The 14,713-nt window shown below is 34.6% G+C and overlaps 1 protein-coding gene across 13 annotated transcripts in view; it reads left to right on the forward strand.

The window, feature by feature from the left end:
* KDM4C (lysine demethylase 4C) overlaps positions 1 to 14,713 on the forward strand; it is a 246,689-nt gene that overhangs the window by 80,289 nt on the left and 151,687 nt on the right. Inside the window, exon 9 of one of the 13 annotated variants that reach the window (XR_012578320.1) lies at positions 1,580 to 1,690. The exons of the other annotated variants lie outside the window; for them this stretch is intronic. The gene's annotated coding sequence lies outside the window, so the exon portion shown is untranslated. The remainder of the gene's footprint in view (positions 1 to 1,579; positions 1,691 to 14,713) is intronic. 13 annotated transcript variants of the gene reach the window in all.

Genomic DNA, 14,713 nt, shown 5'->3' on the forward strand with positions numbered 1-14,713 from the left:
CAGAAGTGTTTATGTGCACGGATAACTTCAATTTTAATAAATGCCTAATGAAATTTGTGTGCTCTGTTTAAATGGCAGTGTTAGTGGCTTAGGCTGGAATTCTGCATACTTTTCTCTGTCCATTTTGCTTTGTGCACTGTGGAGACTACAAGCCTGTTGAAGCTCATTACACTACTGTGTTTGAAAGTCTTGTTCTTTTGTTTTCTCCATGACTGCTCCTTGATCATAAAGAAGCACATTATGTCTCTGTGAATAATTGAAAGCATTTTTACTTTATTCTGGCACTGTGCTCTTTTCTTTACTCGCTCTGCTTATTCTTATTTTGTTATTCATGCTGTGAAGAGGTGAGTGAGACCTTTATACAAACAATTATTGGCCATCAAGCAGTAAGATAAGTTCCATTTCCAATTTGCCAAATCAGCTATTATCCTAGCTGCTAAAGCTTAGTATGTATTTTAGATTAAAATAATTTTTTGAACTGCTTGTTTGTATTTCTTAAAAAAAGAAACCAGTTTCTTAAATTTCACCTATAATTTCTTAAATAGACACCCAGTTAAAACTGGGAAGTTTTCTTTAGTGTACCTTAAAACAATGAAAAAATACTGCCTTTTTATCAGTAACATTTAATAAATTAATCCTAACTAACAGAAACAACTATTTAATGTAACAATGAAGAAGACCTAACGAATCATACCTACTTTTATAGGGATGAGTATTTTAAACCTAAGTGTCACATTTGTAATGAGTAGCTTTGTTTAGTCCAGCTTTACTTATATAAAAATTTTTGTGGAAAACATTATTCCCTGAATCATGAAACAGCCAGTAAAACTATCACCTGCATGTTCTTGTGTGGATTTGCACAGAGGAATTGTAAGAGCTATAATTTCCACAGAGAGAGCTCTACATTGGTAGAAAAAAGGGAAATATTTGCTGATTTCTTAATAGAAATTTCTGGAATAGGGTAATTTTTGAAGAAGACTCATAAGTATGAGCATGTTGACAAGCTCTGGTGATGCTGCTGGTAATGAAAATGCATTTCGAGGAATTACTGATACAGCATCCAAGAAAGGAGATGTTTACTAGAAGGCAAACAAAATGAAAAGCAATGCTAAGAGGTGAGAGAAGTGGAAAGTAGGTGTCTTTCCTAAGGTACATTTCTTAGCCATTACTGGGCTGCAGTATGCTTTTGTTTTGTATTTAACAGAATTAACTTACTTTGTACATGCAGCTGGTGAGAGGTTCTAAATTGTAAAATGATAATAGAATGTAAAGTATGTCTTTAGTGAAGGTGCTTTTTTTTTCCTGAAAAGGTGACTTAAACTATCAGACCAAAAATAACATTTATTAAATGTGAATAAAAATATTAGCAGAGAAGGGAAATTAAGGATTCAAACATATTTGACCAAGAGGATTAAATGCAGTCTAATTGGAGTTTATTTGAACTAGTAGATTCCTTGAATTCATTTTTGTTTCATTTAATTCCTATGATAATTGCTTAAATTGTATGTGAAGTGGTTCACTACGACTTCAGAAGACACTTAGTATTAAAAGAATTTTCATACTTCACTTTGAAATCCAGGTCCTGTGTTTGACTTCACAAATTCTAGGAAAGATGTGAGCAATCCATTTCACTTTTCTTTGAAAGCAAAAGTGCTGTGGATCATTCACCTTCATTTGCAACAACTTTCAGGTATGAAAAAGCAGCAGTATCTGACCATTTATGTATGCAGTCTTCTTTTTATTATTTATTTGAGAAATACATGTGATCAGAAAAAGCAGGCTGCTAGGCGGAATATATTCTCTTTAACAGTGTAAAATATGTTGCATAAAGGAAAAGGAAAATTAAGCTCAGTGATTTTTAAATGTTTATAATTATTTACCATATTTCACTTTCTGTTGTAGTAAATTTCTAATAGTATTGTGTTAGAGTTAAATGTTGATTTTTATGTAAATAACTTGTATAAAAATATAACAGGAGTAAATTCACTGTGCATTTTTAAAGGAGTTTTATTGTTATCATTGGAGTGCTGAAGGGAAAAGTTCTTGAGGGCATGTAAGATGAGAAAAATCATCCTACCTGATATTGTTAGAAATTTCTTGCTGCTATTTTTAACATTATCAGTGTGTCTTTCTTAGGTGCCTTAGGGAAACTAGTGTTTACTTTTCATAAAGCCCTGATGTGATAATCCAGTCATCTTTCTACTGTCTAGTGGATTTGCTGTGCAAACCAAATGCAATCTCTTGTATTATGGGAAAAGATATTTATTTGTTGATGGGATGGTGAGGTCTTCTTTTGGCCAATGACAGCAGAGAACTTTTGCGAATTAGTCTTATGTACACTTCTAGAAACTCCAGAACATACCTGCCTGGATATTTAGGTGTACAAGTACTTCTAAAAATCACTCTTCAGGAAATTATTATTTTTTTTTTACTTCAGATTATGCATTAGATTTAAGTTACCTACTGTATTTTAGCACATTCCAACTGCTAAAAATACTTACACGTGAGGAAGAAAATATGTTTGGAAACAAAGATAATAAATCTCTCCTTTAAAAAGACACTAAAATGTAGGTTAATTTGATAAGCTTTTCTAGTGCCATACTTGTGACACAAGTGCATGAATGAATAAACTTCATTCTCTACAGGGACAGTATAATCTCTAGAGTGCAGTTTAGACTATTTAGGTGCAAAGATTTTCAATTTGTTTACATAAATGAGATAAGTAAAGCCTGTAAAGATATCTCTCAAGGCTGTTTTACAAAATAGGGGCAAGACTTTTCATGATGTGTGGACCATACATTTGACAGTATTTGTATTGTAAAATTTCTTACACTCATCCTATGTAATCTCTCAGCGAAAAGAAAGTTTGGCACATGTTCTTCTTCAACATATGGGTTTATTAGCATGTAAAAATTGTTTTGTTTTCAATTCTTTACTCATTCTCTGTTGTTGCTTTTGTGTATTGTTTGTGAGCATAAATTCTTCCTGTGCATGTCTGGGCTGCTCCAGTGCTGAAAGGTAAATTACAGCCTTGGAGATTTTCTAGGAATACATTTGCCATCTTCACCATTCACTTTTGCATTTTGGTTTTCCATTCAAATGTTTTATCCAGGTAGACTTAGAAGCTTCCAGAAAGTTTCAAAATTCTTATGCTAGAGCTGCAACTCCTTCTTGTAGAAATCTGGTGCGACCTGAGCACCAGACTGTCTGGTTGACAAGAGGAGTGATAGAGTAGCTCTGGTGGGGCCCTGGCATTCAGCCAAAGTCAAACCAGCAGAACTACACATTTCTGTTTGAGCAATTGCAGTTAGAAATGTAAAAAAAAAAAAAAAATTACAAATCAGTAAAATTAAGATGCCTTGAATTCATTCAATGGGGTGAAATACTGCTTGGTGTGAATTCAAGCGGTCCTTTTCAGTCAGCTGTGATTACGTCTGTAATCATCTTGTACAAATGCTTTTTAAAAAGGTTGTGTGCACAAATGGTTGAATTTCTTGAAAATTCATTGCTAAGATATTTCAAAATAATTATTTTAGCAAACATTACAGTTCAGCTGCTGTAAGATATTACAATTTCATACTTTCATTGAGGTGCTTTATTGTAGATTTGCTACTTAATTTGCATTTTTAAATTTTTTTTGTGCTTTTCTCTCTAAGTATTTTCATGAAGAACCTATTTTATTAATAAAAATGAACCAAACATACTTTTACATAGTGTTTCACAGACAAGTGCTTGTAAAATGTCAGGCTAAGATTTTCAGACAGTTCATGTATTTTGACATGATTGCATAACAGCAAGATGTTCAGTACTTTTTGTTTAGAGAAATCTAAAATTGAACACTTAACATCTTAGTAGGCCATTCTTACACTCATCAAGAAACTCAGTCTGAAAGAACAGGAGAGGTTACAAAATCAAGTATTGAAAAATTAGACTGTCAAAATTAGGATTTCAGTTCAACTTCAGTTCACCCTAGTTGTGTTTATATGTAATCTTTAAGTTTATGAACAGAAGAATTTTTTTTCCCACAGACAGTGGTCCATTGGAAAGATTCATTTATTTCATATTCCTTTATCAGAGTATATAATGTGCAGACATACTGTTCACTATTAAAACCAGCTACCAGAAAAAAAACTTCCTTCTAGACGTTTTTTGTAATACTTTCACTGTTGCATCTGTAAACTTGATAAAAATGACTTAAAATTACAGTACTCCTGTGGATTAGTTTGTATTACTATCTGTATTTTACAGCTATGGAACATTAAATAAAAATGTATAAAGGCTGAAATATTTGTAGATTTAAAATATCCAACTGAAGATGCCAGTGACTTGAGTTTTAAATTTTAGTATTTTCTTGTGGCACTTTTAGCCACACTTAGCTGACTTAAACTGTGAATGTAGTAGCTCAATACTTCTACAGCTTCCTTTTGTAATATTTTATTGGCTACTGCTCGTGAAAAGTTGGAGTTCGTGATTTGCATGCCATCACACAGGGACTCTGTAACTGAGTAAAGAAAAGAATTGATTTCTTCTGATAGGTGTGCCCTTTTTTAAAAGTGATATTTCCCATTTGCCTAGAATATTCTTCACTGTGCTGTCTTTACATTTTAAAGTGTCTGCAAAGATGTGCAGAACTAATGGTTACAAAATTCTTGTTCTGTCCCATGTTATATCTGTTCTGAAGATTTAGTGAAAAATACTTTTTTTTTTTTTTTGAGAAAAGAAAGTGTTGAGAATGCAATATTCCAATTGGTACTGACCAGTCTGTCCCTGGTCTCCCCTCTGTGTGGGCTGTGCACCATCCTGCCTTGCCCACTTGTCTGTTTCATCAGTCGCCTCTCTTTCCATTAACTCCCAGGTCCTGGTTTCAGAGGTAGTGGTCCATTGGAAAGATTCTTCTTCTTATTTCTTCTTATTCCCCCCCCAGTTTGTTTCTCTGACACAGGTTTTTCCACCTTCTCTCTGCCTTTATCCAGATTTCTTTTCCAGCTGGTTTCTCCTCCTTCTGGCTTTTGTAGCAGTGTTGTGCCAGCTGTGTGCTTCTCTGCTGTGCCTTTCCATCCTCTCCAACTCGGTGTTCTGTCTGGATAGCTTTGCCCCCGTTGGCTGTGCTCTTGTTTTTAGCAGTGTCCAAGACATTTAGTTCAAATCTCAAGGAATAGTTCTATGCAACATATGTGACATTGCCAACAAGTGGAGCATATGTTTGTTACAAAATCCATGGAACAATTAGAAGCAGTGGCAATTAATTTTTGTGGATTATGTTTCCTTCTGAGTATTTTAAACAGAATGGAAATTCTAATGATGATCTTTAAGTTGGATTCCGTCAGAATCTTGTAGCTATGTCATTTTATAGAGGTTCTATATTAGATTGTGATCAGGTGTTGTTGTTTTTTTTTTTCCTTTCTTCCCCCCCACCCCCCCCCTCCCTTCACTTTTCTGAAAGTTCTTAAAATCTTTGTGGGTCATAAACTTCCCAAAGGTTTCCTTTTTTAAATTTATGGCCTCTCTCTCCATTTCCCCATTTTAAAATCCCTCCTTTTGGAATTGTGCTAAGACCTTTTCAAGCAGACTTAAGGTGTTGCACCCTTTGCAGCCAGTTACTGTTTGTAGGAGCTGTCTGTGTGGATTCCCAGTGCACAATGTGCACTGGGATTAATTATGCTTTTTGGAGCACTTTCTCTCATCTAGTAGTTTGAGGAATGAAATACTAAATTTGAAACTCAAGTCCTCTAGTGATTTTTTTGCTTTGTCTACAAAATAAGTTTAGTAGGGGTTTTAGGCCCAGAAAAAAAAAAAAAAAGTGGTTCTTTTCTTTACCTTTGCTGTGATTCCCTCTGGAAAGCATAGCTTAAAATATCAATTGAGGTGAGAGGTGAAACAAACTAGACTTCACGGACATGTTATTAGAAGCAGAATCTAGGAAAACTGAAAACCCAGAAATGAACTGAATATGCTAAAATGGCCCATTCTGCCTGTGTGTAGTATTCGGTGCTGACAGCAAAAGTGGATACAAAATAATTGCATTTCATACCATTCTCATGACAGAAAAGCTTAGTGCAAGACTCTATAGGAGGGGAAGGTGATTAAAAAAAAATTAGGCAGAATTGGTTTTGTGTTCCTGTCTTTCTAGATTTTGCTCACTGACTTCGTTACAGCCGTTCTCAACCTTAACATATGCATGTTTCCTGATGTGTTCAAGCAGTCTGACTAGGATTAGTTGTTGAGATATGACAGACAAGGGGGCATGAATTTCAGGCTCTCATCTCAGATTTTTCTTCTTGAATTCTCTGTGATTTATGCAGATGCTTTGCTCAGGTGAGGTTATGTTCTGTGGTGCCACTGCTGCCTTCACTTTGGCTTTGGTCACTACCCCACTCAGCACCTGCCTCTTTCCTGTTACACTGGGCTTCTTCCTAGGATTTACAGCTGCTCTGTTCAATATGACTTGCTCCACATACAGCCTCACCTGCTGTTTTGCACAGTGCCTTTTGTAGTATTGCTGTCTGTGTACAACAGTGTAGCAGTAGTGCCACTTCTTAACATTCTGTCCCGAAGAGAAGGCTGAGTATTAAATACAGAAGTGACAATCACATAAATGTATATTGAGACATGGGACACATACTTAATGGTTTATATTGTAAGACAAATACGTATCTTAAAACACAACTCAAGGAAACGTCAAAGATTTTTTTAAGAAAGAGTATCTTTTAATAAAGCCATCTGTTTGTGTTACAAAATATGAATGAGTTGTTTTCCTTTAGGTTGTCAAGCTACTTATGAATAACAGACAATGACTGATCATATTAAGAAATTACTTAAAGGCACCTGAGAGGGAAAAACTTATATTTAAAATTTGTATTTTTTTTATGTTTAAAGTATTTTTTTATTTATTGTTTGCTCCCATTCCACATCTCTGCAAACAGTGATATTTTAGCAGGCCATTTCACTTTCTCTGCATCTGTAAGTTTTTATCTGAATTCTGTCAAAAATCCAGGATATGTCTGTGGGGTCTAGATGGTAAAATCAGAAGCATCACATATGTTAGACACTGTGAATGTGAGATGGTGTTGTATTAGATACACAGGGTATCATTATGGAGTAGCATCAGAGGCAGGACAATTTTGAATGGTGACTACTGTACTTGGCCTATAAAGATCCTTTTTTAGCTCTGATATAAAAAAAAAAACAACCCAAACCAAAACAACTTAGTATTTACTTAAATAAGAGAATATTAGAGAATAGATTACAGTGTTGGACGTAGCAGAAGAATATGATTTTCTATATAAATTAAAAATTGCCTTCAAGTTGTATGAGGTAATTTATTTAGGGAGTATAATATGTTGATATGTAGCAAGTCCCTTTTTCTCTAAGCAGCCCTACTGATCAACTTAGAATTACATTGATGGAATCACCCTATGACTTAAGTAGTCACTTAGAAAATATTGGCTTTACCTAAAAAGTCTATAAACACATTTGTTAACCAAAAAAGTAAAGGTGCAAGTATGAAATATTTATTAAAATACACGCAGGATTTTCCAAAATTCCTGACTTTATTAGAAACTGCTTGTCTCATGAATGTATCTGACATTTTTAGTAGAAGTTATGACACAGCTGGAAACAGAACATTGTGACAGCAAATGAAAAGATGGTGATCAGCTAGTCAAGATTCATGAGTTAAAATGATGTCTTTTCAAGTACAGATATGTAAGTTCTGTCTCATGTGGTAAAGTATCATATATTTGAAGTCAGAAAAAAAATTAGTAAGTTAATGTGTTAAGTAGCCAGATAGATAAATTAGTAGTAAGTTATTAGTTTTATATTTCAGTTTCAGAATCTTCTGTGAATTTTAAACCAAGGAACATACGCACAGATACAAATGTGTGATGTGAAGTGCTCTTCAGGAAAGTATAGAAAGCAGAAGTTCCTAATGTCATGGAACTTTCACTGGTACCACTACAATGTAAGGCTGTAGTAGTTGTAAAACTACTATGCTTTAAAAGTGAGTTTATGATATTTTCTTGTGAAATGTGGATAGAACTTGTGAAATTTTCCTTTTGCATGTGGACATCTTAAAAAGCAGCATTCCTGAGCACTGTTTTCCTCCTCCAGCACATAAGTATGAGTTACATACATTACATTCGTGGTATTAATTATATGGCAGATTTGATTTTGAGAATCACAGGAAAGATGAGTAAAAAAAAGCTACTTCTGCAGCATCTTTGGTTAGCGAATTTGATACTAAGTGCAAGAGATAATGATGATTCCTCCATCGTGTTTAACACGATTCTTGTCCTACATTTTGAAGAAGAAAACTAAAACAAAAGCTGAAACTTCTTCATGTCTGAGCAGGTAGATAAAGGGATTTTTTGGCCATTTTGCAAAGGAGATTTTGAAATACACAGAACTAGCTGTGAGTAGACAGTGTGAAATTAAACTTGCAATGTGTTTGTTTCACTAGCAGGTTTCAGGGAAATATGGTAGGACTTACACACTGAAATGTGGTATCAGCATTTCACTACAACATTTTAAAACACTCCAGTTGTGTGATTTTCCTGCTTGTGTTTAAACTGCTGTCCTTTATATTCTGATACATGCTGTACCTTTTGTTGGGAATTGTTTTACTAGTGATACTTAGCATTATATAAAAGTTCTTTTGCCATGTGAGCTTTCTCTGGGAACAAGCAAAATTTAACAATTTTTGAACACTAGGTAATTGTATAGGTATGTTATAAAAAATCTGACACTCTCATTCTGACTTGTGTTTTATCCACTGAAGTTTTGTATTTATATGCATTAAGCTGCACATCTGATTCAAAAATATTTATGCCATAACATGAATATAGTCAATAAAGTGATATATTGTAGACACAGTAAATACAATTTCTGTGCATAAAGAGAAGTCTTTTTCTACAGTGTAAATAGGTTCCAAGATTTAAAATTGACCCAGTAAGTTAATGGTATTAGCAAACAAAGCCTGCTGTAATTTGAGATAAAGAATGTAAGTAATCCTTTTCCCCCTAGCTTTTCTCTTGCACTGTTTCATTATGGATGCCTTATACCTGTGTCATGAGTAAGCCCCTGTGCTGTTCTCCTATATAAAATCAACTCTTAATTACTCCACTGTGTGATAGGGCTCATTATAAGATATGAGAACTGGCTGGATAAGAGAGGATTTCTTCAGTCTGTGTTGGGACTTAGACCCACCGGAGACAAATTTATACTCTATGGCTATGTTTGCTTTTAGAAAATTGGACAATCGTAATCATGATTGTAAACACAGAAGCTCAGCTGGGGTTTGCTTCTGAAAATCATTTCTAGGTCAGATGCTTAGCTCAGGCAGCCATTAAATATTTTGTTTCTAAATAGTAAGTTTTACAAAGTTTGCAATTAACTTTTCTATAGCTAAGAAAAGAAGAAGCTTTTTTTACCTTTATAATTACATTTTAGAAAACCCTTGAGAGACACTGTATTTTTTTAATCTGTTTGAATTATGACTCCATTATTTCGCTTTTTTGATCCCTACTCACAGCAAGGTGACCTTAGATTTGGCACTTGGTGCAGTTCAGCACTTCTTCAAGAGATGTGGGATAAAATGTTTCTCCTTCCAAGAGCAGAATCACAGAAAGGAGAGGATTAGAAATTTGTTTTCGTGTTTGCATTGTAGACCTTGAACTCCATTTAGTATGTTTTCATTTATGAAGTCTCCAGGTATTGTTCTCTTCCCTCCTGCAGATTTAGCTGTTTAAATGCAGATTGTTTCAGAGTAGAGCCGCTCTGTAAAGAAAGAGATTGAGATTTTAGCAGTACTTTATTGAGATATCAGTTGTCCAGGTTTTTTGCAACATGACCACAATTTGTATCTGATGGTGCAGTCTCCTTGCCTGCCACCCTAAGGTGGGAGTGCTCAAAGCTGTTCTCTTACTCTCCTACAATGACTTGTGACAGGCTAAGAGATGAAGTTAAAACACCTCTGTACCTTGACTTCAAGCTCATGTGTCCTGTCAAGAGGAGGATGATGTACACTTCATGGGTCTAAGCTTAGAAACATGCCAGGGAGTCTGATTTTGTTGGGGAGAACTGCATTGTGAAGGGATCCTGTCATAGCCACTGTGAAGATGATGGATAACCATGCACCCATGTGTTGGGTTTCTTGTCTTTACTCCATCAGCACTCCCTATGCTGCTGTTTTGAATTCAAAGGTTGTAGAAGTCCTTTCTGGCACTCCAGTTAACTTCAGTATCTTTCCTGGATGTCACAACTCCATGGAACATTCTTCTCAATTTCAGAGTTAGTATTTAATTTGTTTTCTTGAAATGGGAAAGAATTACTTGCAGTACAGAATACTCATTATGTTAAAACTTTGAAAACTGTTCTCTTGTGTCAGTATCTTTATAGTAAGCATTATATTGAATTCTTCAATATATTGGCATGGTATATAGGGAGAAAGTTTCTTTTTTGTTTTTTTTATTTTTTATTCAGAGCTTCAGATATTAATGCTTTTCATTACTGCAGACTTTTGCCCTTTGTGTATGGGGTATTGTTATCACATTAACCAGACATACAATGGTGTGACTTTGTTTGGAATTTCCATCTATATCCATAAACCCCATTGCCTGTATAGAAATTAGACTTGTATTAATTAATCTTAAAAACAACATTAGTTTTCTTTGAGGAGTGTGTTTACATCCTTTGTACTTCAGTACTATGAAGTATCATAGAAGTGATAAGATCAGCACTTCAAAATAAAACCTTATCTAGGCTTCTGGGTTTTGTTTTGAGTTTTTCTGGTTACCAGTGTAGGATACTTGTTTAAATTCAGATCTAATTAAACATACTACCAAATAGTATCCAACCACTTTTGAATATGGTAGCACAGTGTAAGAGTCAAACAGTAGGGCGAGTTATAGTTCTAGTGGATAATAAAGTGGTTTACTTTATATTGTCTGTGTATTTGATGCCACTGTTAGACAATCTTTAAATGGCTGCTGGGCAATTTTACTTTTGCCTTATTTAAGTGTTAACATTCTAAAATATAGCTGTAGCCTTTTAAGTGTTTTTAAGTATTCCTAAACAATGTACTTTCAATTACAAAGAGACGTGTTGAAGAAAAATAGAGAAACAACTGCAATTTCACTTTATTATCTGAAATAAATTTCAGTGCTATGTGGCACTAATTAATGACTGAAATGTTAATATTCACACAGAATGCATGACGTAGAGGTTTTTGTTTTACTGCTTTCTTGTATATAAATGGGACAGATATGGTAGTTTTTTTCCTTTTTTCCCTTCCTGGTTTCCCCCCCCTGCATTTGTTTATGTTGCTTTTATTGCATAAAGAATGTGTTTAAATATTTGAGGAAAGACAATCAAGCAAGACCTTTTAAACTGGGTCCTGGCAGCTACGTGTTAGTGTTCTGGTATTGTCATTTTTCAATGAGAAGATTATTTCCTGTGAAGTAGTGAGCAACGTTCTTCCCTCTCCCCATCCCAAAATAAGACAAAAATCTAGTCTGTTTCTGTGCATCAGCTAATGTAATAAAATACTAAGGTGTTATTTTCTTTATGTTGTCTTTTCAAATCATGAAAATGTTTTTGACAGTGTTGTTCACATAGAACTTGTAAAAATACATGGATCTTGGGGAAGCAGTCTTGGTTGATTTATATGTCTGTATGAACACAGTCCAAGCTCAGACATAGCACTCCTTTTTTGAGTTTTTTTGCACTCAAAAGGAGCATCCAGGCATTCAGCACCTTACTGAGTTGCTGAGGCTTTAGCAGGATCAAGCTCTAATTGCATTTTAATGTTCTTTCTCTAGCAGTCTGTTATATCACTGTTGGATGTTACAGCACTGTGATCTGAAAATCTAATAGTCATCTTTAAACTTACACAAGCTGCTTTATAAGCTACTAAAACTCAAGTACTTTGAAAGTAATTTAAACTAGTTATTGAAGCTGAACTCCATCTTGGAAGGTGTTTACATTAATATCATGGACTTGCTCACTGAAAACAGTAGTAAAACACTATTTTAAGTTAAAATTATAAAATGTGAAGAATTTTGAGAAGTCTTGTGATTTATACCTAGAAGTTCTGATCATTTTTGCCTCTAGTGAGTGAACATTGCAGTGGCTAAATTTCTGCCAAATCCCACAGACCTGAGTTCATAACTATATACATACTTATATATAGTTATATATAGTTATATATAGAGTATATAACTAGGAATAATTGATGCTTTAGCATTAGTGGTATCCTTAAGCTGTTAGACTGCTGGAGTCAATCCTGAGGATGACTCAGCTTTAAAGGATATAATATATAGGTGACACAGTAGAATTTCTTAGGAATTTGGAAAGATGTTGTGGTGGTGTTTGAGGGTCCCCAGGATATGAGAGAAAAGATGAGAATCTTGACTCCATGTTTCAGAAGGCTGATTTATACTATCTCCACATTCTTAAGACATATCAGTTATTAAAATTAAGGTAATGGATTGTCCAGAAATTCCTGTCTTTCATCCCACTTTTCCATGTTAGAATGAAGCCTGTGAGATTTCACCAGGCTGAAACTTTTTTTTTACATAAAGGAATGCATGAGTGATGTGGGGCCGCTGCAGTAGACTTGTGATCTTGTTTTTTGCCTTCAGTTAGGCCGGTGTGGAAAGGAACCAGAGACTCTGAGTTTTGGAGGTTTCTATCAGTGAATAGCTCTCTGAAAGAAACTGTTTTAACAGTAAGAAAAGCAGCCTAAAGGGTGCAGTATTTATTATTTGGCGACTGGCCTCCAGGTACAGACAAAAGAAAGGGAAATGCATAAGAAATAGTGATCACTTGAAGCCATTTCGGATTTCCTCTGGATCTTTCAAGCACAGAGTAGAATCTGGGCCAGTGCATTAGCACAAGTTTATATTTTTCTGCAAAAAATGTCATTATTATATTACTATTTTCCCAGACGAATATTTATTGTCATACTATGCAAAGAATATACTTTCTGCATCTTACTGGACAAAATGTCAAATGGCCTTGCACAAGCTTTATTTATGAACACAGGAATTTATGGGAGATATAAGTAAACTATGATAGAGACTAATTGCCATTGTTAGAAGACAAAGTAGTCTTCATTATAGGCAAAATATGCCTAAATACACATTTATAGAAAATAACTCTGCTACAAGAGAATTTTCTTGGTTTGCAAATAAAATTTAGGATATACCAGGTATGTTTTACATTTATCACCTTACCTTGTTAAAGTCCGGTGCCATCAAATGGCACATGAAGGTATTGTGGATTTTCTTGTGGCCACTGGACCACTGTTACCAAAAATATAATTCTCTTAGCTTTTCTGCTTGCCCTTTTGATTTCTGCTGTGGATTTAAGTGATCTCCTTCCCACAGCTGGGTCATAAGGGGAGAGGGTGGGTTTCAAGCATTATTTTAAGAACCACTTTTTTCTGACTGCATGTAAGTAGGAGGTACTCTGCCAGCTTCTAATACTGCTGGAATGAATGGGCTTTTGGCGTGAGGGCTGGTTTTGGAGATTAGGAGTGTACCTACAACTCTTAAGAGTTTAGTAGTGAAGACAGTATTGAGTCTTTGGCATTGGATGACAAGGTTATTTTTAACTGCCACAATTTCCTTGAGAAAAAGCAAGGACAACTGAACAAAATTTTCTGAGACAAAAGAATGGGACTTCCTTAGTTTTCAAGCATTCACAAATCACGAGTTTCTCAGGAATCACAAAGGCCCTCTGTGATGGGGAATTTGGCTATTTCAATGCAGTATTTGCTACCAAATTCTCCTGTTGTGCTCAAAGAATGGTATTGTCATCAGAATGGATTTTTTTAGTGAAGATAATATTCTAAACTGGGTAAAACTAGTTGTACTTTTGACCCAGAAAGAAAATTTAAAATACAAGGGAAATACTTCTGGGTATAAACAAAACATAGTATCTATGTGCTATTGCAAGCTTCAGCTCAAAGTAATGCTCCTTACTATTGCACTTGGTTTATTATGACAATACATAATTGAAAATTTGGCATTTTCTGACATTTTCTAAATGCACTGATTTTTACCTGGTGTACACACCTGATATTAAATGCATTGAATTTGTTAAAGAGAATTCAGGGTTTATCACAAATTATTTTCTAGTTACCTGTATTGCTGATACTTGTTGAATAATGAAAATTTTCACCTTTCTCCTGAATTCCTAGCATCTTGCAATAGCAACAGCATTATTATGGAAATTATGTAAGTGGACTATTTCATCTGAAGCTGATGAAGTCTCACTTGGATAAATTCTTTACTGTTTGGATAGAAGATGTCAGTAAATACTAATCTGAAAGTGAGAGTAGTAGAACGCAGTAGTATGTAGTAAGAATTACATGAACAATGAAATAATTTGGTTTGCTTGGTCTGAAAAAGGGAAAACTGAAGCATGATATTACAAGCCTTTCATGAGGTTTTTTTAAAGGCAGTGTTATTTCTTTGTTCTCTGTGTCCAAGCAAAATAAAATACAAAAGAGGTTATACTTCAGTTGCATGAAAGATGATTATAATACCTTTTAGGAAAACATTTTCTTACTGAAAGGCTATTGGGTCATGAAGTATCTAGTATTAGATATTTTAAAGAGCTTTTGTAGTATGAAGAACAGCTCTTGGAAATATTCCTTGATGCAGAATAAACAGGATCTGAAGTTCCCCAACTGCAATATATTTACTGTTCC

This window comes from Zonotrichia albicollis, chromosome Z, assembly GCF_047830755.1.
Source record: "Zonotrichia albicollis isolate bZonAlb1 chromosome Z, bZonAlb1.hap1, whole genome shotgun sequence".
NCBI classification, from domain to species: domain Eukaryota; kingdom Metazoa; phylum Chordata; class Aves; order Passeriformes; family Passerellidae; genus Zonotrichia; species Zonotrichia albicollis.